We start from the raw sequence: 23,780 nt of genomic DNA on the forward strand, positions 1-23,780 counted from the left end.
TAAATAGCCAGCTAGCAACATCTCAAACAGGGACAAATGACAATGATGTACCTGCACAGACGTTTAGGAATAAGTTCACAGGTGGATTGGGAAATAGGGAAACAAATACTGTGTACTGTATATATATATTTATGAAAAAAACAGCACATTTACAATCAAATCTGGATTTGAAAAAATGGACGGTCCTTGCTTGCAGGATATGATATGGGGTTTTTATTTCACCCCCTCCCCACCCTAGTTCTACATGGTATGTCTGGGTCTCTGTAGCCAGACAACCCCCTGTGATGATATCACAAAGGGAGTGTACAGTACGTTCTAGAGTTTCTAGGCTCCAAAGTAACAAAGAGCAGCATTTAAAAGCAACAGATTGCAGACTATCTGCTGAGCTGTGCAAAAAACAATCATCTATCTATCTATCTATCTATCTATCTATCTATCTATCTATCTATCTCTATCCATGGAGCAGCAGACAGTGTTAGCTTGCTTCTATATTTATGCAAATGCCAGGTAAGCAGCCATGCTGGTAAGGGCCAAAGTGTCACGTTTGGCAGCAGGACAGGGCACCTCTCCCTTTTTATGCAGCAGCAGCAGGTGTCAGTGGAGGTCAGAAAAAGAGAGTGCCAGCAGGTAGGGGAGATGTAGAAAGCCACCCCAGAAATATGGTGTCCCCCTGTCTCTCCGGCAGCTGAAATGACAGAGCTGAGCGGTGTTCAAAGTGATTGCTTCTTTCTTTTAAAACCAAGAAGAAGTACCTTACGGCGAAGCTTGGCTGCTCTGGGTGCTTGTTGGATGGGGGGGAGGGTTTGGTTTGGCTTTGCTTTGCTTTGCTTTGCTTTGCTTTGCTTTGCTTTGCTTCGCTTCGCTTCTGGGGGGGGGAGGAGGACGGGGTGTCTTGGATCTATGTTGTTTGACAAATATTCATTGCTGCTGCTGCTGCTGCTGCTGCTGCTGCTGCTGCTGCAGCACAAATGTTTGCATGGAATGGCCTAGGCTGCTCCTTGCTGCAGGTGCTGGCTGCAGCGGCTCAGATACTAGGCCTCAGGTACTGTGTTGCTTGCTGCACCAATGACCAAGCTGCTCTCTCCACAAGGGTGACAGTTGTCCTGGGACAGGGCTAGTTGCCCCCAGCGCGCCATTGCAACTCATACTTACCTGGCAGGGGAGTTTTAAGCCATGCTCCAGCAGGTGGCTCTCCCAGGGCGAGGCTAGCTCATTGCACTTGGAGCTAGCTGACCTCTGCGATTTCCCCACATGCGGGAAACTCGACTGCACAATTTCTGGTAGTGGGGGACTGCGTGCGCGCTCTCCCCTGTTTTTGGATGGTTACAAAAAACAGAAACAGGTGTTTGTTCAGACAAGCTGCTGCTATTCCCACTGCTTGGGCTTTGGGCATGGTCAATAACTGCTGGCAAAAAGGAGCACCATGTACAATAAATAGCCAGCTAGCAACATCTCAAACAGGGACAAATGACAATGATGTACCTGCACAGACGTTTAGGAATAAGTTCACAGGTGGATTGGGAAATAGGGAAACAAATACTGTGTACTGTATATATATATTTATGAAAAAAACAGCACATTTACAATCAAATCTGGATTTGAAAAAATGGACGGTCCTTGCTTGCAGGATATGATATGGGGTTTTTATTTCACCCCCTCCCCACCCTAGTTCTACATGGTATGTCTGGGTCTCTGTAGCCAGACAACCCCCTGTGATGATATCACAAAGGGAGTGTACAGTACGTTCTAGAGTTTCTAGGCTCCAAAGTAACAAAGAGCAGCATTTAAAAGCAACAGATTGCAGACTATCTGCTGAGCTGTGCAAAAAACAATCTCTATCTATCTATCTATCTATCTATCTATCTATCTATCTATCTATCTCTATCCATGGAGCAGCAGACAGTGTTAGCTTGCTTCTATATTTATGCAAATGCCAGGTAAGCAGCCATGCTGGTAAGGGCCAAAGTGTCACGTTTGGCAGCAGGACAGGGCACCTCTCCCTTTTTATGCAGCAGCAGCAGGTGTCAGTGGAGGTCAGAAAAAGAGAGTGCCAGCAGGTAGGGGAGATGTAGAAAGCCACCCCAGAAATATGGTGTCCCCCTGTCTCTCCGGCAGCTGAAATGACAGAGCTGAGCGGTGTTCAAAGTGATTGCTTCTTTCTTTTAAAACCAAGAAGAAGTACCTTACGGCGAAGCTTGGCTGCTCTGGGTGCTTGTTGGATGGGGGGGAGGGTTTGGTTTGGCTTTGCTTTGCTTTGCTTTGCTTTGCTTTGCTTTGCTTTGCTTCGCTTCGCTTCTGGGGGGGGGAGGAGGACGGGGTGTCTTGGATCTATGTTGTTTGACAAATATTCATTGCTGCTGCTGCTGCTGCTGCTGCTGCTGCTGCTGCTGCAGCACAAATGTTTGCATGGAATGGCCTAGGCTGCTCCTTGCTGCAGGTGCTGGCTGCAGCGGCTCAGATACTAGGCCTCAGGTACTGTGTTGCTTGCTGCACCAATGACCAAGCTGCTCTCTCCACAAGGGTGACAGTTGTCCTGGGACAGGGCTAGTTGCCCCCAGCGCGCCATTGCAACTCATACTTACCTGGCAGGGGAGTTTTAAGCCATGCTCCAGCAGGTGGCTCTCCCAGGGCGAGGCTAGCTCATTGCACTTGGAGCTAGCTGACCTCTGCGATTTCCCCACATGCGGGAAACTCGACTGCACAATTTCTGGTAGTGGGGGACTGCGTGCGCGCTCTCCCCTGTTTTTGGATGGTTACAAAAAACAGAAACAGGTGTTTGTTCAGACAAGCTGCTGCTATTCCCACTGCTTGGGCTTTGGGCATGGTCAATAACTGCTGGCAAAAAGGAGCACCATGTACAATAAATAGCCAGCTAGCAACATCTCAAACAGGGACAAATGACAATGATGTACCTGCACAGACGTTTAGGAATAAGTTCACAGGTGGATTGGGAAATAGGGAAACAAATACTGTGTACTGTATATATATATTTATGAAAAAAACAGCACATTTACAATCAAATCTGGATTTGAAAAAATGGACGGTCCTTGCTTGCAGGATATGATATGGGGTTTTTATTTCACCCCCTCCCCACCCTAGTTCTACATGGTATGTCTGGGTCTCTGTAGCCAGACAACCCCCTGTGATGATATCACAAAGGGAGTGTACAGTACGTTCTAGAGTTTCTAGGCTCCAAAGTAACAAAGAGCAGCATTTAAAAGCAACAGATTGCAGACTATCTGCTGAGCTGTGCAAAAAACAATCATCTATCTATCTATCTATCTATCTATCTATCTATCTATCTATCTCTATCCATGGAGCAGCAGACAGTGTTAGCTTGCTTCTATATTTATGCAAATGCCAGGTAAGCAGCCATGCTGGTAAGGGCCAAAGTGTCACGTTTGGCAGCAGGACAGGGCACCTCTCCCTTTTTATGCAGCAGCAGCAGGTGTCAGTGGAGGTCAGAAAAAGAGAGTGCCAGCAGGTAGGGGAGATGTAGAAAGCCACCCCAGAAATATGGTGTCCCCCTGTCTCTCCGGCAGCTGAAATGACAGAGCTGAGCGGTGTTCAAAGTGATTGCTTCTTTCTTTTAAAACCAAGAAGAAGTACCTTACGGCGAAGCTTGGCTGCTCTGGGTGCTTGTTGGATGGGGGGGAGGGTTTGGTTTGGCTTTGCTTTGCTTTGCTTTGCTTTGCTTTGCTTTGCTTCGCTTCGCTTCTGGGGGGGGGAGGAGGACGGGGTGTCTTGGATCTATGTTGTTTGACAAATATTCATTGCTGCTGCTGCTGCTGCTGCTGCTGCTGCTGCTGCTGCAGCACAAATGTTTGCATGGAATGGCCTAGGCTGCTCCTTGCTGCAGGTGCTGGCTGCAGCGGCTCAGATACTAGGCCTCAGGTACTGTGTTGCTTGCTGCACCAATGACCAAGCTGCTCTCTCCACAAGGGTGACAGTTGTCCTGGGACAGGGCTAGTTGCCCCCAGCGCGCCATTGCAACTCATACTTACCTGGCAGGGGAGTTTTAAGCCATGCTCCAGCAGGTGGCTCTCCCAGGGCGAGGCTAGCTCATTGCACTTGGAGCTAGCTGACCTCTGCGATTTCCCCACATGCGGGAAACTCGACTGCACAATTTCTGGTAGTGGGGGACTGCGTGCGCGCTCTCCCCTGTTTTTGGATGGTTACAAAAAACAGAAACAGGTGTTTGTTCAGACAAGCTGCTGCTATTCCCACTGCTTGGGCTTTGGGCATGGTCAATAACTGCTGGCAAAAAGGAGCACCATGTACAATAAATAGCCAGCTAGCAACATCTCAAACAGGGACAAATGACAATGATGTACCTGCACAGACGTTTAGGAATAAGTTCACAGGTGGATTGGGAAATAGGGAAACAAATACTGTGTACTGTATATATATATTTATGAAAAAAACAGCACATTTACAATCAAATCTGGATTTGAAAAAATGGACGGTCCTTGCTTGCAGGATATGATATGGGGTTTTTATTTCACCCCCTCCCCACCCTAGTTCTACATGGTATGTCTGGGTCTCTGTAGCCAGACAACCCCCTGTGATGATATCACAAAGGGAGTGTACAGTACGTTCTAGAGTTTCTAGGCTCCAAAGTAACAAAGAGCAGCATTTAAAAGCAACAGATTGCAGACTATCTGCTGAGCTGTGCAAAAAACAATCATCTATCTATCTATCTATCTATCTATCTATCTATCTATCTATCTCTATCCATGGAGCAGCAGACAGTGTTAGCTTGCTTCTATATTTATGCAAATGCCAGGTAAGCAGCCATGCTGGTAAGGGCCAAAGTGTCACGTTTGGCAGCAGGACAGGGCACCTCTCCCTTTTTATGCAGCAGCAGCAGGTGTCAGTGGAGGTCAGAAAAAGAGAGTGCCAGCAGGTAGGGGAGATGTAGAAAGCCACCCCAGAAATATGGTGTCCCCCTGTCTCTCCGGCAGCTGAAATGACAGAGCTGAGCGGTGTTCAAAGTGATTGCTTCTTTCTTTTAAAACCAAGAAGAAGTACCTTACGGCGAAGCTTGGCTGCTCTGGGTGCTTGTTGGATGGGGGGGAGGGTTTGGTTTGGCTTTGCTTTGCTTTGCTTTGCTTTGCTTTGCTTTGCTTTGCTTCGCTTCGCTTCTGGGGGGGGGAGGAGGACGGGGTGTCTTGGATCTATGTTGTTTGACAAATATTCATTGCTGCTGCTGCTGCTGCTGCTGCTGCTGCTGCTGCTGCAGCACAAATGTTTGCATGGAATGGCCTAGGCTGCTCCTTGCTGCAGGTGCTGGCTGCAGCGGCTCAGATACTAGGCCTCAGGTACTGTGTTGCTTGCTGCACCAATGACCAAGCTGCTCTCTCCACAAGGGTGACAGTTGTCCTGGGACAGGGCTAGTTGCCCCCAGCGCGCCATTGCAACTCATACTTACCTGGCAGGGGAGTTTTAAGCCATGCTCCAGCAGGTGGCTCTCCCAGGGCGAGGCTAGCTCATTGCACTTGGAGCTAGCTGACCTCTGCGATTTCCCCACATGCGGGAAACTCGACTGCACAATTTCTGGTAGTGGGGGACTGCGTGCGCGCTCTCCCCTGTTTTTGGATGGTTACAAAAAACAGAAACAGGTGTTTGTTCAGACAAGCTGCTGCTATTCCCACTGCTTGGGCTTTGGGCATGGTCAATAACTGCTGGCAAAAAGGAGCACCATGTACAATAAATAGCCAGCTAGCAACATCTCAAACAGGGACAAATGACAATGATGTACCTGCACAGACGTTTAGGAATAAGTTCACAGGTGGATTGGGAAATAGGGAAACAAATACTGTGTACTGTATATATATATTTATGAAAAAAACAGCACATTTACAATCAAATCTGGATTTGAAAAAATGGACGGTCCTTGCTTGCAGGATATGATATGGGGTTTTTATTTCACCCCCTCCCCACCCTAGTTCTACATGGTATGTCTGGGTCTCTGTAGCCAGACAACCCCCTGTGATGATATCACAAAGGGAGTGTACAGTACGTTCTAGAGTTTCTAGGCTCCAAAGTAACAAAGAGCAGCATTTAAAAGCAACAGATTGCAGACTATCTGCTGAGCTGTGCAAAAAACAATCATCTATCTATCTATCTATCTATCTATCTATCTATCTATCTATCTATCTCTATCCATGGAGCAGCAGACAGTGTTAGCTTGCTTCTATATTTATGCAAATGCCAGGTAAGCAGCCATGCTGGTAAGGGCCAAAGTGTCACGTTTGGCAGCAGGACAGGGCACCTCTCCCTTTTTATGCAGCAGCAGCAGGTGTCAGTGGAGGTCAGAAAAAGAGAGTGCCAGCAGGTAGGGGAGATGTAGAAAGCCACCCCAGAAATATGGTGTCCCCCTGTCTCTCCGGCAGCTGAAATGACAGAGCTGAGCGGTGTTCAAAGTGATTGCTTCTTTCTTTTAAAACCAAGAAGAAGTACCTTACGGCGAAGCTTGGCTGCTCTGGGTGCTTGTTGGATGGGGGGGAGGGTTTGGTTTGGCTTTGCTTTGCTTTGCTTTGCTTTGCTTTGCTTTGCTTTGCTTCGCTTCGCTTCTGGGGGGGGGAGGAGGACGGGGTGTCTTGGATCTATGTTGTTTGACAAATATTCATTGCTGCTGCTGCTGCTGCTGCTGCTGCTGCTGCTGCTGCAGCACAAATGTTTGCATGGAATGGCCTAGGCTGCTCCTTGCTGCAGGTGCTGGCTGCAGCGGCTCAGATACTAGGCCTCAGGTACTGTGTTGCTTGCTGCACCAATGACCAAGCTGCTCTCTCCACAAGGGTGACAGTTGTCCTGGGACAGGGCTAGTTGCCCCCAGCGCGCCATTGCAACTCATACTTACCTGGCAGGGGAGTTTTAAGCCATGCTCCAGCAGGTGGCTCTCCCAGGGCGAGGCTAGCTCATTGCACTTGGAGCTAGCTGACCTCTGCGATTTCCCCACATGCGGGAAACTCGACTGCACAATTTCTGGTAGTGGGGGACTGCGTGCGCGCTCTCCCCTGTTTTTGGATGGTTACAAAAAACAGAAACAGGTGTTTGTTCAGACAAGCTGCTGCTATTCCCACTGCTTGGGCTTTGGGCATGGTCAATAACTGCTGGCAAAAAGGAGCACCATGTACAATAAATAGCCAGCTAGCAACATCTCAAACAGGGACAAATGACAATGATGTACCTGCACAGACGTTTAGGAATAAGTTCACAGGTGGATTGGGAAATAGGGAAACAAATACTGTGTACTGTATATATATATTTATGAAAAAAACAGCACATTTACAATCAAATCTGGATTTGAAAAAATGGACGGTCCTTGCTTGCAGGATATGATATGGGGTTTTTATTTCACCCCCTCCCCACCCTAGTTCTACATGGTATGTCTGGGTCTCTGTAGCCAGACAACCCCCTGTGATGATATCACAAAGGGAGTGTACAGTACGTTCTAGAGTTTCTAGGCTCCAAAGTAACAAAGAGCAGCATTTAAAAGCAACAGATTGCAGACTATCTGCTGAGCTGTGCAAAAAACAATTCTATCTATCTATCTATCTATCTATCTATCTATCTATCTATCTATCTCTATCCATGGAGCAGCAGACAGTGTTAGCTTGCTTCTATATTTATGCAAATGCCAGGTAAGCAGCCATGCTGGTAAGGGCCAAAGTGTCACGTTTGGCAGCAGGACAGGGCACCTCTCCCTTTTTATGCAGCAGCAGCAGGTGTCAGTGGAGGTCAGAAAAAGAGAGTGCCAGCAGGTAGGGGAGATGTAGAAAGCCACCCCAGAAATATGGTGTCCCCCTGTCTCTCCGGCAGCTGAAATGACAGAGCTGAGCGGTGTTCAAAGTGATTGCTTCTTTCTTTTAAAACCAAGAAGAAGTACCTTACGGCGAAGCTTGGCTGCTCTGGGTGCTTGTTGGATGGGGGGGAGGGTTTGGTTTGGCTTTGCTTTGCTTTGCTTTGCTTTGCTTTGCTTTGCTTTGCTTCGCTTCGCTTCTGGGGGGGGGAGGAGGACGGGGTGTCTTGGATCTATGTTGTTTGACAAATATTCATTGCTGCTGCTGCTGCTGCTGCTGCTGCTGCTGCTGCTGCAGCACAAATGTTTGCATGGAATGGCCTAGGCTGCTCCTTGCTGCAGGTGCTGGCTGCAGCGGCTCAGATACTAGGCCTCAGGTACTGTGTTGCTTGCTGCACCAATGACCAAGCTGCTCTCTCCACAAGGGTGACAGTTGTCCTGGGACAGGGCTAGTTGCCCCCAGCGCGCCATTGCAACTCATACTTACCTGGCAGGGGAGTTTTAAGCCATGCTCCAGCAGGTGGCTCTCCCAGGGCGAGGCTAGCTCATTGCACTTGGAGCTAGCTGACCTCTGCGATTTCCCCACATGCGGGAAACTCGACTGCACAATTTCTGGTAGTGGGGGACTGCGTGCGCGCTCTCCCCTGTTTTTGGATGGTTACAAAAAACAGAAACAGGTGTTTGTTCAGACAAGCTGCTGCTATTCCCACTGCTTGGGCTTTGGGCATGGTCAATAACTGCTGGCAAAAAGGAGCACCATGTACAATAAATAGCCAGCTAGCAACATCTCAAACAGGGACAAATGACAATGATGTACCTGCACAGACGTTTAGGAATAAGTTCACAGGTGGATTGGGAAATAGGGAAACAAATACTGTGTACTGTATATATATATTTATGAAAAAAACAGCACATTTACAATCAAATCTGGATTTGAAAAAATGGACGGTCCTTGCTTGCAGGATATGATATGGGGTTTTTATTTCACCCCCTCCCCACCCTAGTTCTACATGGTATGTCTGGGTCTCTGTAGCCAGACAACCCCCTGTGATGATATCACAAAGGGAGTGTACAGTACGTTCTAGAGTTTCTAGGCTCCAAAGTAACAAAGAGCAGCATTTAAAAGCAACAGATTGCAGACTATCTGCTGAGCTGTGCAAAAAACAATCTCTATCTATCTATCTATCTATCTATCTATCTATCTATCTATCTATCTCTATCCATGGAGCAGCAGACAGTGTTAGCTTGCTTCTATATTTATGCAAATGCCAGGTAAGCAGCCATGCTGGTAAGGGCCAAAGTGTCACGTTTGGCAGCAGGACAGGGCACCTCTCCCTTTTTATGCAGCAGCAGCAGGTGTCAGTGGAGGTCAGAAAAAGAGAGTGCCAGCAGGTAGGGGAGATGTAGAAAGCCACCCCAGAAATATGGTGTCCCCCTGTCTCTCCGGCAGCTGAAATGACAGAGCTGAGCGGTGTTCAAAGTGATTGCTTCTTTCTTTTAAAACCAAGAAGAAGTACCTTACGGCGAAGCTTGGCTGCTCTGGGTGCTTGTTGGATGGGGGGGAGGGTTTGGTTTGGCTTTGCTTTGCTTTGCTTTGCTTTGCTTTGCTTTGCTTTGCTTCGCTTCGCTTCTGGGGGGGGGAGGAGGACGGGGTGTCTTGGATCTATGTTGTTTGACAAATATTCATTGCTGCTGCTGCTGCTGCTGCTGCTGCTGCTGCTGCTGCAGCACAAATGTTTGCATGGAATGGCCTAGGCTGCTCCTTGCTGCAGGTGCTGGCTGCAGCGGCTCAGATACTAGGCCTCAGGTACTGTGTTGCTTGCTGCACCAATGACCAAGCTGCTCTCTCCACAAGGGTGACAGTTGTCCTGGGACAGGGCTAGTTGCCCCCAGCGCGCCATTGCAACTCATACTTACCTGGCAGGGGAGTTTTAAGCCATGCTCCAGCAGGTGGCTCTCCCAGGGCGAGGCTAGCTCATTGCACTTGGAGCTAGCTGACCTCTGCGATTTCCCCACATGCGGGAAACTCGACTGCACAATTTCTGGTAGTGGGGCAGACAAGCTGCTGCTATTCCCACTGCTTGGGCTTTGGGCATGGTCAATAACTGCTGGCAAAAAGGAGCACCATGTACAATAAATAGCCAGCTAGCAACATCTCAAACAGGGACAAATGACAATGATGTACCTGCACAGACGTTTAGGAATAAGTTCACAGGTGGATTGGGAAATAGGGAAACAAATACTGTGTACTGTATATATATATTTATGAAAAAAACAGCACATTTACAATCAAATCTGGATTTGAAAAAATGGACGGTCCTTGCTTGCAGGATATGATATGGGGTTTTTATTTCACCCCCTCCCCACCCTAGTTCTACATGGTATGTCTGGGTCTCTGTAGCCAGACAACCCCCTGTGATGATATCACAAAGGGAGTGTACAGTACGTTCTAGAGTTTCTAGGCTCCAAAGTAACAAAGAGCAGCATTTAAAAGCAACAGATTGCAGACTATCTGCTGAGCTGTGCAAAAAACAATCATCTATCTATCTATCTATCTATCTATCTATCTATCTATCTATCTCTATCCATGGAGCAGCAGACAGTGTTAGCTTGCTTCTATATTTATGCAAATGCCAGGTAAGCAGCCATGCTGGTAAGGGCCAAAGTGTCACGTTTGGCAGCAGGACAGGGCACCTCTCCCTTTTTATGCAGCAGCAGCAGGTGTCAGTGGAGGTCAGAAAAAGAGAGTGCCAGCAGGTAGGGGAGATGTAGAAAGCCACCCCAGAAATATGGTGTCCCCCTGTCTCTCCGGCAGCTGAAATGACAGAGCTGAGCGGTGTTCAAAGTGATTGCTTCTTTCTTTTAAAACCAAGAAGAAGTACCTTACGGCGAAGCTTGGCTGCTCTGGGTGCTTGTTGGATGGGGGGGAGGGTTTGGTTTGGCTTTGCTTTGCTTTGCTTTGCTTTGCTTTGCTTTGCTTCGCTTCGCTTCTGGGGGGGGGAGGAGGACGGGGTGTCTTGGATCTATGTTGTTTGACAAATATTCATTGCTGCTGCTGCTGCTGCTGCTGCTGCTGCTGCAGCACAAATGTTTGCATGGAATGGCCTAGGCTGCTCCTTGCTGCAGGTGCTGGCTGCAGCGGCTCAGATACTAGGCCTCAGGTACTGTGTTGCTTGCTGCACCAATGACCAAGCTGCTCTCTCCACAAGGGTGACAGTTGTCCTGGGACAGGGCTAGTTGCCCCCAGCGCGCCATTGCAACTCATACTTACCTGGCAGGGGAGTTTTAAGCCATGCTCCAGCAGGTGGCTCTCCCAGGGCGAGGCTAGCTCATTGCACTTGGAGCTAGCTGACCTCTGCGATTTCCCCACATGCGGGAAACTCGACTGCACAATTTCTGGTAGTGGGGGACTGCGTGCGCGCTCTCCCCTGTTTTTGGATGGTTACAAAAAACAGAAACAGGTGTTTGTTCAGACAAGCTGCTGCTATTCCCACTGCTTGGGCTTTGGGCATGGTCAATAACTGCTGGCAAAAAGGAGCACCATGTACAATAAATAGCCAGCTAGCAACATCTCAAACAGGGACAAATGACAATGATGTACCTGCACAGACGTTTAGGAATAAGTTCACAGGTGGATTGGGAAATAGGGAAACAAATACTGTGTACTGTATATATATATTTATGAAAAAAACAGCACATTTACAATCAAATCTGGATTTGAAAAAATGGACGGTCCTTGCTTGCAGGATATGATATGGGGTTTTTATTTCACCCCCTCCCCACCCTAGTTCTACATGGTATGTCTGGGTCTCTGTAGCCAGACAACCCCCTGTGATGATATCACAAAGGGAGTGTACAGTACGTTCTAGAGTTTCTAGGCTCCAAAGTAACAAAGAGCAGCATTTAAAAGCAACAGATTGCAGACTATCTGCTGAGCTGTGCAAAAAACAATCTCTATCTATCTATCTATCTATCTATCTATCTATCTATCTATCTCTATCCATGGAGCAGCAGACAGTGTTAGCTTGCTTCTATATTTATGCAAATGCCAGGTAAGCAGCCATGCTGGTAAGGGCCAAAGTGTCACGTTTGGCAGCAGGACAGGGCACCTCTCCCTTTTTATGCAGCAGCAGCAGGTGTCAGTGGAGGTCAGAAAAAGAGAGTGCCAGCAGGTAGGGGAGATGTAGAAAGCCACCCCAGAAATATGGTGTCCCCCTGTCTCTCCGGCAGCTGAAATGACAGAGCTGAGCGGTGTTCAAAGTGATTGCTTCTTTCTTTTAAAACCAAGAAGAAGTACCTTACGGCGAAGCTTGGCTGCTCTGGGTGCTTGTTGGATGGGGGGGAGGGTTTGGTTTGGCTTTGCTTTGCTTTGCTTTGCTTTGCTTTGCTTTGCTTCGCTTCGCTTCTGGGGGGGGGAGGAGGACGGGGTGTCTTGGATCTATGTTGTTTGACAAATATTCATTGCTGCTGCTGCTGCTGCTGCTGCTGCTGCTGCTGCTGCAGCACAAATGTTTGCATGGAATGGCCTAGGCTGCTCCTTGCTGCAGGTGCTGGCTGCAGCGGCTCAGATACTAGGCCTCAGGTACTGTGTTGCTTGCTGCACCAATGACCAAGCTGCTCTCTCCACAAGGGTGACAGTTGTCCTGGGACAGGGCTAGTTGCCCCCAGCGCGCCATTGCAACTCATACTTACCTGGCAGGGGAGTTTTAAGCCATGCTCCAGCAGGTGGCTCTCCCAGGGCGAGGCTAGCTCATTGCACTTGGAGCTAGCTGACCTCTGCGATTTCCCCACATGCGGGAAACTCGACTGCACAATTTCTGGTAGTGGGGGACTGCGTGCGCGCTCTCCCCTGTTTTTGGATGGTTACAAAAAACAGAAACAGGTGTTTGTTCAGACAAGCTGCTGCTATTCCCACTGCTTGGGCTTTGGGCATGGTCAATAACTGCTGGCAAAAAGGAGCACCATGTACAATAAATAGCCAGCTAGCAACATCTCAAACAGGGACAAATGACAATGATGTACCTGCACAGACGTTTAGGAATAAGTTCACAGGTGGATTGGGAAATAGGGAAACAAATACTGTGTACTGTATATATATATTTATGAAAAAAACAGCACATTTACAATCAAATCTGGATTTGAAAAAATGGACGGTCCTTGCTTGCAGGATATGATATGGGGTTTTTATTTCACCCCCTCCCCACCCTAGTTCTACATGGTATGTCTGGGTCTCTGTAGCCAGACAACCCCCTGTGATGATATCACAAAGGGAGTGTACAGTACGTTCTAGAGTTTCTAGGCTCCAAAGTAACAAAGAGCAGCATTTAAAAGCAACAGATTGCAGACTATCTGCTGAGCTGTGCAAAAAACAATCTCTATCTATCTATCTATCTATCTATCTATCTATCTATCTATCTCTATCCATGGAGCAGCAGACAGTGTTAGCTTGCTTCTATATTTATGCAAATGCCAGGTAAGCAGCCATGCTGGTAAGGGCCAAAGTGTCACGTTTGGCAGCAGGACAGGGCACCTCTCCCTTTTTATGCAGCAGCAGCAGGTGTCAGTGGAGGTCAGAAAAAGAGAGTGCCAGCAGGTAGGGGAGATGTAGAAAGCCACCCCAGAAATATGGTGTCCCCCTGTCTCTCCGGCAGCTGAAATGACAGAGCTGAGCGGTGTTCAAAGTGATTGCTTCTTTCTTTTAAAACCAAGAAGAAGTACCTTACGGCGAAGCTTGGCTGCTCTGGGTGCTTGTTGGATGGGGGGGAGGGTTTGGTTTGGCTTTGCTTTGCTTTGCTTTGCTTTGCTTTGCTTTGCTTTGCTTCGCTTCTGGGGGGGGGAGGAGGACGGGGTGTCTTGGATCTATGTTGTTTGACAAATATTCATTGCTGCTGCTGCTGCTGCTGCTGCTGCTGCTGCTGCTGCAGCACAAATGTTTGCATGGAATGGCCTAGGCTGCTCCTTGCTGCAGGTGCTGGCTGCAGCGGCTCAGATACTAGGCCTCAGGTACTGTGTTGCTTGCTGCACCAATGACCAAGCTGCTCTCTCCACAAGGGTGACAGTTGTCCTGGGACAGGGCTAGTTGCCCCCAGCGCGCCATTGCAACTCATACTTACCTGGCAGGGGAGTTTTAAGCCATGCTCCAGCAGGTGGCTCTCCCAGGGCGAGGCTAGCTCATTGCACTTGGAGCTAGCTGACCTCTGCGATTTCCCCACATGCGGGAAACTCGACTGCACAATTTCTGGTAGTGGGGGACTGCGTGCGCGCTCTCCCCTGTTTTTGGATGGTTACAAAAAACAGAAACAGGTGTTTGTTCAGACAAGCTGCTGCTATTCCCACTGCTTGGGCTTTGGGCATGGTCAATAACTGCTGGCAAAAAGGAGCACCATGTACAATAAATAGCCAGCTAGCAACATCTCAAACAGGGACAAATGACAATGATGTACCTGCACAGACGTTTAGGAATAAGTTCACAGGTGGATTGGGAAATAGGGAAACAAATACTGTGTACTGTATATATATATTTATGAAAAAAACAGCACATTTACAATCAAATCTGGATTTGAAAAAATGGACGGTCCTTGCTTGCAGGATATGATATGGGGTTTTTATTTCACCCCCTCCCCACCCTAGTTCTACATGGTATGTCTGGGTCTCTGTAGCCAGACAACCCCCTGTGATGATATCACAAAGGGAGTGTACAGTACGTTCTAATTTACAATCAAATCTGGATTTGAAAAAATGGACGGTCCTTGCTTGCAGGATATGATATGGGGTTTTTATTTCACCCCTAGTTCTACATGGTATGTCTGGGTCTCTGTAGCCAGACAACCCCCTGTGATGATATCACAAAGGGAGTGTACAGTACGTTCTAGAGTTTCTAGGCTCCAAAGTAACAAAGAGCAGCATTTAAAAGCAACAGATTGCAGACTATCTGCTGAGCTGTGCAAAAAACAATCTCTATCTATCTATCTATCTATCTATCTATCTATCTATCTATCTCTATCCATGGAGCAGCAGACAGTGTTAGCTTGCTTCTATATTTATGCAAATGCCAGGTAAGCAGCCATGCTGGTAAGGGCCAAAGTGTCACGTTTGGCAGCAGGACAGGGCACCTCTCCCTTTTTATGCAGCAGCAGCAGGTGTCAGTGGAGGTCAGAAAAAGAGAGTGCCAGCAGGTAGGGGAGATGTAGAAAGCCACCCCAGAAATATGGTGTCCCCCTGTCTCTCCGGCAGCTGAAATGACAGAGCTGAGCGGTGTTCAAAGTGATTGCTTCTTTCTTTTAAAACCAAGAAGAAGTACCTTACGGCGAAGCTTGGCTGCTCTGGGTGCTTGTTGGATGGGGGGGAGGGTTTGGTTTGGCTTTGCTTTGCTTTGCTTTGCTTTGCTTTGCTTTGCTTTGCTTTGCTTTGCTTTGCTTCGCTTCGCTTCTGGGGGGGGGAGGAGGACGGGGTGTCTTGGATCTATGTTGTTTGACAAATATTCATTGCTGCTGCTGCTGCTGCTGCTGCTGCTGCTGCTGCTGCAGCACAAATGTTTGCATGGAATGGCCTAGGCTGCTCCTTGCTGCAGGTGCTGGCTGCAGCGGCTCAGATACTAGGCCTCAGGTACTGTGTTGCTTGCTGCACCAATGACCAAGCTGCTCTCTCCACAAGGGTGACAGTTGTCCTGGGACAGGGCTAGTTGCCCCCAGCGCGCCATTGCAACTCATACTTACCTGGCAGGGGAGTTTTAAGCCATGCTCCAGCAGGTGGCTCTCCCAGGGCGAGGCTAGCTCATTGCACTTGGAGCTAGCTGACCTCTGCGATTTCCCCACATGCGGGAAACTCGACTGCACAATTTCTGGTAGTGGGGGACTGCGTGCGCGCTCTCCCCTGTTTTTGGATGGTTACAAAAAACAGAAACAGGTGTTTGTTCAGACAAGCTGCTGCTATTCCCACTGCTTGGGCTTTGGGCATGGTCAATAACTGCTGGCAAAAAGGAGCACCATGTACAATAAATAGCCAGCTAGCAACATCTCAAACAGGGACAAATGACAATGATGTACCTGCACAGACGTTTAGGAATAAGTTCACAGGTGGATTGGGAAATAGGGAAACAAATACTGTGTACTGTATATATATATTTATGAAAAAAACAGCACATTTACAATCAAATCTGGATTTGAAAAAATGGACGGTCCTTGCTTGCAGGATATGATATGGGGTTTTTATTTCACCCCCTCCCCACCCTAGTTCTACATGGTATGTCTGGGTCTCTGTAGCCAGACAACCCCCTGTGATGATATCACAAAGGGAGTGTACAGTACGTTCTAGAGTTTCTAGGCTCCAAAGTAACAAAGAGCAGCATTTAAAAGCAACAGATTGCAGACTATCTGCTGAGCTGTGCAAAAAACAATTCTATCTATCTATCTATCTATCTATCTATCTATCTATCTATCTATCTCTATCCATGGAGCAGCAGACAGTGTTAGCTTGCTTCTATATTTATGCAAATGCCAGGTAAGCAGCCATGCTGGTAAGGGCCAAAGTGTCACGTTTGGCAGCAGGACAGGGCACCTCTCCCTTTTTATGCAGCAGCAGCAGGTGTCAGTGGAGGTCAGAAAAAGAGAGTGCCAGCAGGTAGGGGAGATGTAGAAAGCCACCCCAGAAATATGGTGTCCCCCTGTCTCTCCGGCAGCTGAAATGACAGAGCTGAGCGGTGTTCAAAGTGATTGCTTCTTTCTTTTAAAACCAAGAAGAAGTACCTTACGGCGAAGCTTGGCTGCTCTGGGTGCTTGTTGGATGGGGGGGAGGGTTTGGTTTGGTTTGCTTTGCTTTGCTTTGCTTTGCTTTGCTTTGCTTTGCTTTGCTTCGCTTCGCTTCTGGGGGGGGGAGGAGGACGGGGTGTCTTGGATCTATGTTGTTTGACAAATATTCATTGCTGCTGCTGCTGCTGCTGCTGCTGCTGCTGCTGCTGCAGCACAAATGTTTGCATGGAATGGCCTAGGCTGCTCCTTGCTGCAGGTGCTGGCTGCAGCGGCTCAGATACTAGGCCTCAGGTACTGTGTTGCTTGCTGCACCAATGACCAAGCTGCTCTCTCCACAAGGGTGACAGTTGTCCTGGGACAGGGCTAGTTGCCCCCAGCGCGCCATTGCAACTCATACTTACCTGGCAGGGGAGTTTTAAGCCATGCTCCAGCAGGTGGCTCTCCCAGGGCGAGGCTAGCTCATTGCACTTGGAGCTAGCTGACCTCTGCGATTTCCCCACATGCGGGAAACTCGACTGCACAATTTCTGGTAGTGGGGGACTGCGTGCGCGCTCTCCCCTGTTTTTGGATGGTTACAAAAAACAGAAACAGGTGTTTGTTCAGACAAGCTGCTGCTATTCCCACTGCTTGGGCTTTGGGCATGGTCAATAACTGCTGGCAAAAAGGAGCACCATGTACAATAAATAGCCAGCTAGCAACATCTCAAACAGGGACAAATGACAATGATGTACCTGCACAGACGTTTAGGAATAAGTTCACAGGTGGATTGGGAAATAGGGAAACAAATACTGTGTACTGTATATATATATTTATGAAAAAAACAGCACATTTACAATCAAATCTGGATTTGAAAAAATGGACGGTCCTTGCTTGCAGGATATGATATGGGGTTTTTATTTCACCCCCTCCCCACCCTAGTTCTACATGGTATGTCTGGGTCTCTGTAGCCAGACAACCCCCTGTGATGATATCACAAAGGGAGTGTACAGTACGTTCTAGAGTTTCTAGGCTCCAAAGTAACAAAGAGCAGCATTTAAAAGCAACAGATTGCAGACTATCTGCTGAGCTGTGCAAAAAACAATCTCTATCTATCTATCTATCTATCTATCTATCTATCTATCTATCTCTATCCATGGAGCAGCAGACAGTGTTAGCTTGCTTCTATATTTATGCAAATGCCAGGTAAGCAGCCATGCTGGTAAGGGCCAAAGTGTCACGTTTGGCAGCAGGACAGGGCACCTCTCCCTTTTTATGCAGCAGCAGCAGGTGTCAGTGGAGGTCAGAAAAAGAGAGTGCCAGCAGGTAGGGGAGATGTAGAAAGCCACCCCAGAAATATGGTGTCCCCCTGTCTCTCCGGCAGCTGAAATGACAGAGCTGAGCGGTGTTCAAAGTGATTGCTTCTTTCTTTTAAAACCAAGAAGAAGTACCTTACGGCGAAGCTTGGCTGCTCTGGGTGCTTGTTGGATGGGGGGGAGGGTTTGGTTTGGCTTTGCTTTGCTTTGCTTTGCTTTGCTTTGCTTTGCTTCTTCTTCGCTTCTGGGGGGGGGAGGAGGACGGGGTGTCTTGGATCTATGTTGTTTGACAAATATTCATTGCTGCTGCTGCTGCTGCTGCTGCTGCTGCTGCTGCAGCACAAATGTTTGCATGGAATGGCCTAGGCTGCTCCTTGCTGCAGGTGCTGGCTGCAGCGGCTCAGATACTAGGCCTCAGGTACTGTGTTGCTTGCTGCACCAATGACCAAGCTGCTCTCTCCACAAGGGTGACAGTTGTCCTGGGACAGGGCTAGTTGCCCCCAGCGCGCCATTGCAACTCATACTTACCTGGCAGGGGAGTTTTAAGCCATGCTCCAGCAGGTGGCTCTCCCAGGGCGAGGCTAGCTCATTGCACTTGGAGCTAGCTGACCTCTGCGATTTCCCCACATGCGGGAAACTCGACTGCACAATTTCTGGTAGTGGGGGACTGCGTGCGCGCTCTCCCCTGTTTTTGGATGGTTACAAAAAACAGAAACAGGTGTTTGTTCAGACAAGCTGCTGCTATTCCCACTGCTTGGGCTTTGGGCATGGTCAATAACTGCTGGCAAAAAGGAGCACCATGTACAATAAATAGCCAGCTAGCAACATCTCAAACAGGGACAAATGACAATGATGTACCTGCACAGACGTTTAGGAATAAGTTCACAGGTGGATTGGGAAATAGGGAAACAAATACTGTGTACTGTATATATATATTTATGAAAAAAACAGCACATTTACAATCAAATCTGGATTTGAAAAAATGGACGGTCCTTGCTTGCAGGATATGATATGGGGTTTTTATTTCACCCCCTCCCCACCCTAGTTCTACATGGTATGTCTGGGTCTCTGTAGCCAGACAACCCCCTGTGATGATATCACAAAGGGAGTGTACAGTACGTTCTAGAGTTTCTAGGCTCCAAAGTAACAAAGAGCAGCATTTAAAAGCAACAGATTGCAGACTATCTGCTGAGCTGTGCAAAAAACAATCTCTATCTATCTATCTATCTATCTATCTATCTATCTATCTATCTATCTCTATCCATGGAGCAGCAGACAGTGTTAGCTTGCTTCTATATTTATGCAAATGCCAGGTAAGCAGCCATGCTGGTAAGGGCCAAAGTGTCACGTTTGGCAGCAGGACAGGGCACCTCTCCCTTTTTATGCAGCAGCAGCAGGTGTCAGTGGAGGTCAGAAAAAGAGAGTGCCAGCAGGTAGGGGAGATGTAGAAAGCCACCCCAGAAATATGGTGTCCCCCTGTCTCTCCGGCAGCTGAAATGACAGAGCTGAGCGGTGTTCAAAGTGATTGCTTCTTTCTTTTAAAACCAAGAAGAAGTACCTTACGGCGAAGCTTGGCTGCTCTGGGTGCTTGTTGGATGGGGGGGAGGTTTGGTTTGGTTTGGCTTTGCTTTGCTTTGCTTTGCTTTGCTTTGCTTCGCTTCGCTTCTGGGGGGGGGAGGAGGACGGGGTGTCTTGGATCTATGTTGTTTGACAAATATTCATTGCTGCTGCTGCTGCTGCTGCTGCTGCTGCTGCTGCTGCAGCACAAATGTTTGCATGGAATGGCCTAGGCTGCTCCTTGCTGCAGGTGCTGGCTGCAGCGGCTCAGATACTAGGCCTCAGGTACTGTGTTGCTTGCTGCACCAATGACCAAGCTGCTCTCTCCACAAGGGTGACAGTTGTCCTGGGACAGGGCTAGTTGCCCCCAGCGCGCCATTGCAACTCATACTTACCTGGCAGGGGAGTTTTAAGCCATGCTCCAGCAGGTGGCTCTCCCAGGGCGAGGCTAGCTCATTGCACTTGGAGCTAGCTGACCTCTGCGATTTCCCCACATGCGGGAAACTCGACTGCACAATTTCTGGTAGTGGGGGACTGCGTGCGCGCTCTCCCCTGTTTTTGGATGGTTACAAAAAACAGAAACAGGTGTTTGTTCAGACAAGCTGCTGCTATTCCCACTGCTTGGGCTTTGGGCATGGTCAATAACTGCTGGCAAAAAGGAGCACCATGTACAATAAATAGCCAGCTAGCAACATCTCAAACAGGGACAAATGACAATGATGTACCTGCACAGACGTTTAGGAATAAGTTCACAGGTGGATTGGGAAATAGGGAAACAAATACTGTGTACTGTATATATATATTTATGAAAAAAACAGCACATTTACAATCAAATCTGGATTTGAAAAAATGGACGGTCCTTGCTTGCAGGATATGATATGGGGTTTTTATTTCACCCCCTCCCCACCCTAGTTCTACATGGTATGTCTGGGTCTCTGTAGCCAGACAACCCCCTGTGATGATATCACAAAGGGAGTGTACAGTACGTTCTAGAGTTTCTAGGCTCCAAAGTAACAAAGAGCAGCATTTAAAAGCAACAGATTGCAGACTATCTGCTGAGCTGTGCAAAAAACAATCTCTATCTATCTATCTATCTATCTATCTATCTATCTATCTATCTCTATCCATGGAGCAGCAGACAGTGTTAGCTTGCTTCTATATTTATGCAAATGCCAGGTAAGCAGCCATGCTGGTAAGGGCCAAAGTGTCACGTTTGGCAGCAGGACAGGGCACCTCTCCCTTTTTATGCAGCAGCAGCAGGTGTCAGTGGAGGTCAGAAAAAGAGAGTGCCAGCAGGTAGGGGAGATGTAGAAAGCCACCCCAGAAATATGGTGTCCCCCTGTCTCTCCGGCAGCTGAAATGACAGAGCTGAGCGGTGTTCAAAGTGATTGCTTCTTTCTTTTAAAACCAAGAAGAAGTACCTTACGGCGAAGCTTGGCTGCTCTGGGTGCTTGTTGGATGGGGGGGAGGGTTTGGTTTGGCTTTGTTGCTTTGCTTTGCTTTGCTTTGCTTTGCTTTGCTTCGCTTCGCTTCTGGGGGGGGGAGGAGGACGGGGTGTCTTGGATCTATGTTGTTTGACAAATATTCATTGCTGCTGCTGCTGCTGCTGCTGCTGCTGCTGCTGCTGCAGCACAAATGTTTGCATGGAATGGCCTAGGCTGCTCCTTGCTGCAGGTGCTGGCTGCAGCGGCTCAGATACTAGGCCTCAGGTACTGTGTTGCTTGCTGCACCAATGACCAAGCTGCTCTCTCCACAAGGGTGACAGTTGTCCTGGGACAGGGCTAGTTGCCCCCAGCGCGCCATTGCAACTCATACTTACCTGGCAGGGGAGTTTTAAGCCATGCTCCAGCAGGTGGCTCTCCCAGGGCGAGGCTAGCTCATTGCACTTGGAGCTAGCTGACCTCTGCGATTTCCCCACATGCGGGAAACTCGACTGCACAATTTCTGGTAGTGGGGGACTGCGTGCGCGCTCTCCCCTGTTTTTGGATGGTTACAAAAAACAGAAACAGGTGTTTGTTCAGACAAGCTGCTGCTATTCCCACTGCTTGGGCTTTGGGCATGGTCAATAACTGCTGGCAAAAAGGAGCACCATGTACAATAAATAGCCAGCTAGCAACACAATAACTGCTGGCAAAAAGGAGCACCATGTACAATAAATAGCCAGCTAGCAACATCTCAAACAGGGACAAATGACAATGATGTACCTGCACAGACGTTTAGGAATAAGTTCACAGGTGGATTGGGAAATAGGGAAACAAATACTGTGTACTGTATATATATATTTATGAAAAAAACAGCACATTTACAATCAAATCTGGATTTGAAAAAATGGACGGTCCTTGCTTGCAGGATATGATATGGGGTTTTTATTTCACCCCCTCCCCACCCTAGTTCTACATGGTATGTCTGGGTCTCTGTAGCCAGACAACCCCCTGTGATGATATCACAAAGGGAGTGTACAGTACGTTCTAGAGTTTCTAGGCTCCAAAGTAACAAAGAGCAGCATTTAAAAGCAACAGATTGCAGACTATCTGCTGAGCTGTGCAAAAAACAATCTCTATCTATCTATCTATCTATCTATCTATCTATCTATCTATCTCTATCCATGGAGCAGCAGACAGTGTTAGCTTGCTTCTATATTTATGCAAATGCCAGGTAAGCAGCCATGCTGGTAAGGGCCAAAGTGTCACGTTTGGCAGCAGGACAGGGCACCTCTCCCTTTTTATGCAGCAGCAGCAGGTGTCAGTGGAGGTCAGAAAAAGAGAGTGCCAGCAGGTAGGGGAGATGTAGAAAGCCACCCCAGAAATATGGTGTCCCCCTGTCTCTCCGGCAGCTGAAATGACAGAGCTGAGCGGTGTTCAAAGTGATTGCTTCTTTCTTTTAAAACCAAGAAGAAGTACCTTACGGCGAAGCTTGGCTGCTCTGGGTGCTTGTTGGATGGGGGGGAGGGTTTGGTTTGCTTTGCTTTGCTTTGCTTTGCTTTGCTTTGCTTTGCTTTGCTTCGCTTCGCTTCTGGGGGGGGGAGGAGGACGGGGTGTCTTGGATCTATGTTGTTTGACAAATATTCATTGCTGCTGCTGCTGCTGCTGCTGCTGCTGCTGCTGCTGCAGCACAAATGTTTGCATGGAATGGCCTAGGCTGCTCCTTGCTGCAGGTGCTGGCTGCAGCGGCTCAGATACTAGGCCTCAGGTACTGTGTTGCTTGCTGCACCAATGACCAAGCTGCTCTCTCCACAAGGGTGACAGTTGTCCTGGGACAGGGCGCGCCATTGCAACTCATACTTACCTGGCAGGGGAGTTTTAAGCCATGCTCCAGCAGGTGGCTCTCCCAGGGCGAGGCTAGCTCATTGCACTTGGAGCTAGCTGACCTCTGCGATTTCCCCACATGCGGGAAACTCGACTGCACAATTTCTGGTAGTGGGGGACTGCGTGCGCGCTCTCCCCTGTTTTTGGATGGTTACAAAAAACAGAAACAGGTGTTTGTTCAGACAAGCTGCTGCTATTCCCACTGCTTGGGCTTTGGGCATGGTCAATAACTGCTGGCAAAAAGGAGCACCATGTACAATAAATAGCCAGCTAGCAACATCTCAAACAGGGACAAATGACAATGATGTACCTGCACAGACGTTTAGGAATAAGTTCACAGGTGGATTGGGAAATAGGGAAACAAATACTGTGTACTGTATATATATATTTATGAAAAAAACAGCACATTTACAATCAAATCTGGATTTGAAAAAATGGACGGTCCTTGCTTGCAGGATATGATATGGGGTTTTTATTTCACCCCCTCCCCACCCTAGTTCTACATGGTATGTCTGGGTCTCTGTAGCCAGACAACCCCCTGTGATGATATCACAAAGGGAGTGTACAGTACGTTCTAGAGTTTCTAGGCTCCAAAGTAACAAAGAGCAGCATTTAAAAGCAACAGATTGCAGACTATCTGCTGAGCTGTGCAAAAAACAATCTCTATCTATCTATCTATCTATCTATCTATCTATCTATCTATCTATCTCTATCCATGGAGCAGCAGACAGTGTTAGCTTGCTTCTATATTTATGCAAATGCCAGGTAAGCAGCCATGCTGGTAAGGGCCAAAGTGTCACGTTTGGCAGCAGGACAGGGCACCTCTCCCTTTTTATGCAGCAGCAGCAGGTGTCAGTGGAGGTCAGAAAAAGAGAGTGCCAGCAGGTAGGGGAGATGTAGAAAGCCACCCCAGAAATATGGTGTCCCCCTGTCTCTCCGGCAGCTGAAATGACAGAGCTGAGCGGTGTTCAAAGTGATTGCTTCTTTCTTTTAAAACCAAGAAGAAGTACCTTACGGCGAAGCTTGGCTGCTCTGGGTGCTTGTTGGATGGGGGGGAGGGTTTGGTTTGGCTTTG

The 23,780-nt window shown here is 48.2% G+C and overlaps 16 non-coding genes across 16 annotated transcripts; all 16 read left to right on the forward strand.

Annotated features, from left to right (window-relative positions):
• The first annotated feature begins 1,144 nt into the window (after positions 1–1,144).
• Positions 1,145–1,312, forward strand: LOC142476688 (U1 spliceosomal RNA). Its single transcript, XR_012791895.1, has one exon. It is a non-coding gene; the product is annotated as a U1 spliceosomal RNA (small nuclear RNA).
• A 1,262-nt stretch (positions 1,313–2,574) lies between these two features.
• Positions 2,575–2,742, forward strand: LOC142476689 (U1 spliceosomal RNA). The gene has a single exon (XR_012791896.1). It is a non-coding gene; the product is annotated as a U1 spliceosomal RNA (small nuclear RNA).
• Positions 2,743–3,996: 1,254 nt separating this feature from the next.
• Positions 3,997–4,164, forward strand: LOC142476690 (U1 spliceosomal RNA). The gene has a single exon (XR_012791897.1). It is a non-coding gene; the product is annotated as a U1 spliceosomal RNA (small nuclear RNA).
• A 1,259-nt stretch (positions 4,165–5,423) lies between these two features.
• Positions 5,424–5,591, forward strand: LOC142476691 (U1 spliceosomal RNA). Its single transcript, XR_012791898.1, has one exon. It is a non-coding gene; the product is annotated as a U1 spliceosomal RNA (small nuclear RNA).
• Positions 5,592–6,854: 1,263 nt separating this feature from the next.
• Positions 6,855–7,022, forward strand: LOC142476692 (U1 spliceosomal RNA). The gene has a single exon (XR_012791899.1). It is a non-coding gene; the product is annotated as a U1 spliceosomal RNA (small nuclear RNA).
• A 1,261-nt stretch (positions 7,023–8,283) lies between these two features.
• Positions 8,284–8,451, forward strand: LOC142476693 (U1 spliceosomal RNA). The gene has a single exon (XR_012791900.1). It is a non-coding gene; the product is annotated as a U1 spliceosomal RNA (small nuclear RNA).
• Positions 8,452–9,713: 1,262 nt separating this feature from the next.
• On the forward strand, positions 9,714–9,882 carry LOC142476654 (U1 spliceosomal RNA). The gene has a single exon (XR_012791861.1). It is a non-coding gene; the product is annotated as a U1 spliceosomal RNA (small nuclear RNA).
• Positions 9,883–11,067: 1,185 nt separating this feature from the next.
• LOC142476694 (U1 spliceosomal RNA) lies at positions 11,068–11,235 on the forward strand. The gene has a single exon (XR_012791901.1). It is a non-coding gene; the product is annotated as a U1 spliceosomal RNA (small nuclear RNA).
• Positions 11,236–12,488: 1,253 nt separating this feature from the next.
• LOC142476695 (U1 spliceosomal RNA) lies at positions 12,489–12,656 on the forward strand. The gene has a single exon (XR_012791902.1). It is a non-coding gene; the product is annotated as a U1 spliceosomal RNA (small nuclear RNA).
• Positions 12,657–13,909: 1,253 nt separating this feature from the next.
• LOC142476696 (U1 spliceosomal RNA) lies at positions 13,910–14,077 on the forward strand. Its single transcript, XR_012791903.1, has one exon. It is a non-coding gene; the product is annotated as a U1 spliceosomal RNA (small nuclear RNA).
• A 1,434-nt stretch (positions 14,078–15,511) lies between these two features.
• Positions 15,512–15,679, forward strand: LOC142476697 (U1 spliceosomal RNA). The gene has a single exon (XR_012791904.1). It is a non-coding gene; the product is annotated as a U1 spliceosomal RNA (small nuclear RNA).
• Positions 15,680–16,944: 1,265 nt separating this feature from the next.
• On the forward strand, positions 16,945–17,112 carry LOC142476699 (U1 spliceosomal RNA). Its single transcript, XR_012791906.1, has one exon. It is a non-coding gene; the product is annotated as a U1 spliceosomal RNA (small nuclear RNA).
• A 1,251-nt stretch (positions 17,113–18,363) lies between these two features.
• LOC142476700 (U1 spliceosomal RNA) lies at positions 18,364–18,531 on the forward strand. Its single transcript, XR_012791907.1, has one exon. It is a non-coding gene; the product is annotated as a U1 spliceosomal RNA (small nuclear RNA).
• Positions 18,532–19,787: 1,256 nt separating this feature from the next.
• Positions 19,788–19,955, forward strand: LOC142476701 (U1 spliceosomal RNA). Its single transcript, XR_012791908.1, has one exon. It is a non-coding gene; the product is annotated as a U1 spliceosomal RNA (small nuclear RNA).
• Positions 19,956–21,211: 1,256 nt separating this feature from the next.
• LOC142476702 (U1 spliceosomal RNA) lies at positions 21,212–21,379 on the forward strand. The gene has a single exon (XR_012791909.1). It is a non-coding gene; the product is annotated as a U1 spliceosomal RNA (small nuclear RNA).
• A 1,298-nt stretch (positions 21,380–22,677) lies between these two features.
• LOC142476703 (U1 spliceosomal RNA) lies at positions 22,678–22,845 on the forward strand. Its single transcript, XR_012791910.1, has one exon. It is a non-coding gene; the product is annotated as a U1 spliceosomal RNA (small nuclear RNA).
• Positions 22,846–23,780: the final 935 nt, after the last annotated feature.

Source organism: Ascaphus truei, unplaced genomic scaffold (genome assembly GCF_040206685.1).
Source record: "Ascaphus truei isolate aAscTru1 unplaced genomic scaffold, aAscTru1.hap1 HAP1_SCAFFOLD_1643, whole genome shotgun sequence".
In the NCBI taxonomy this organism is placed as follows: Eukaryota; Metazoa; Chordata; class Amphibia; order Anura; family Ascaphidae; genus Ascaphus; species Ascaphus truei.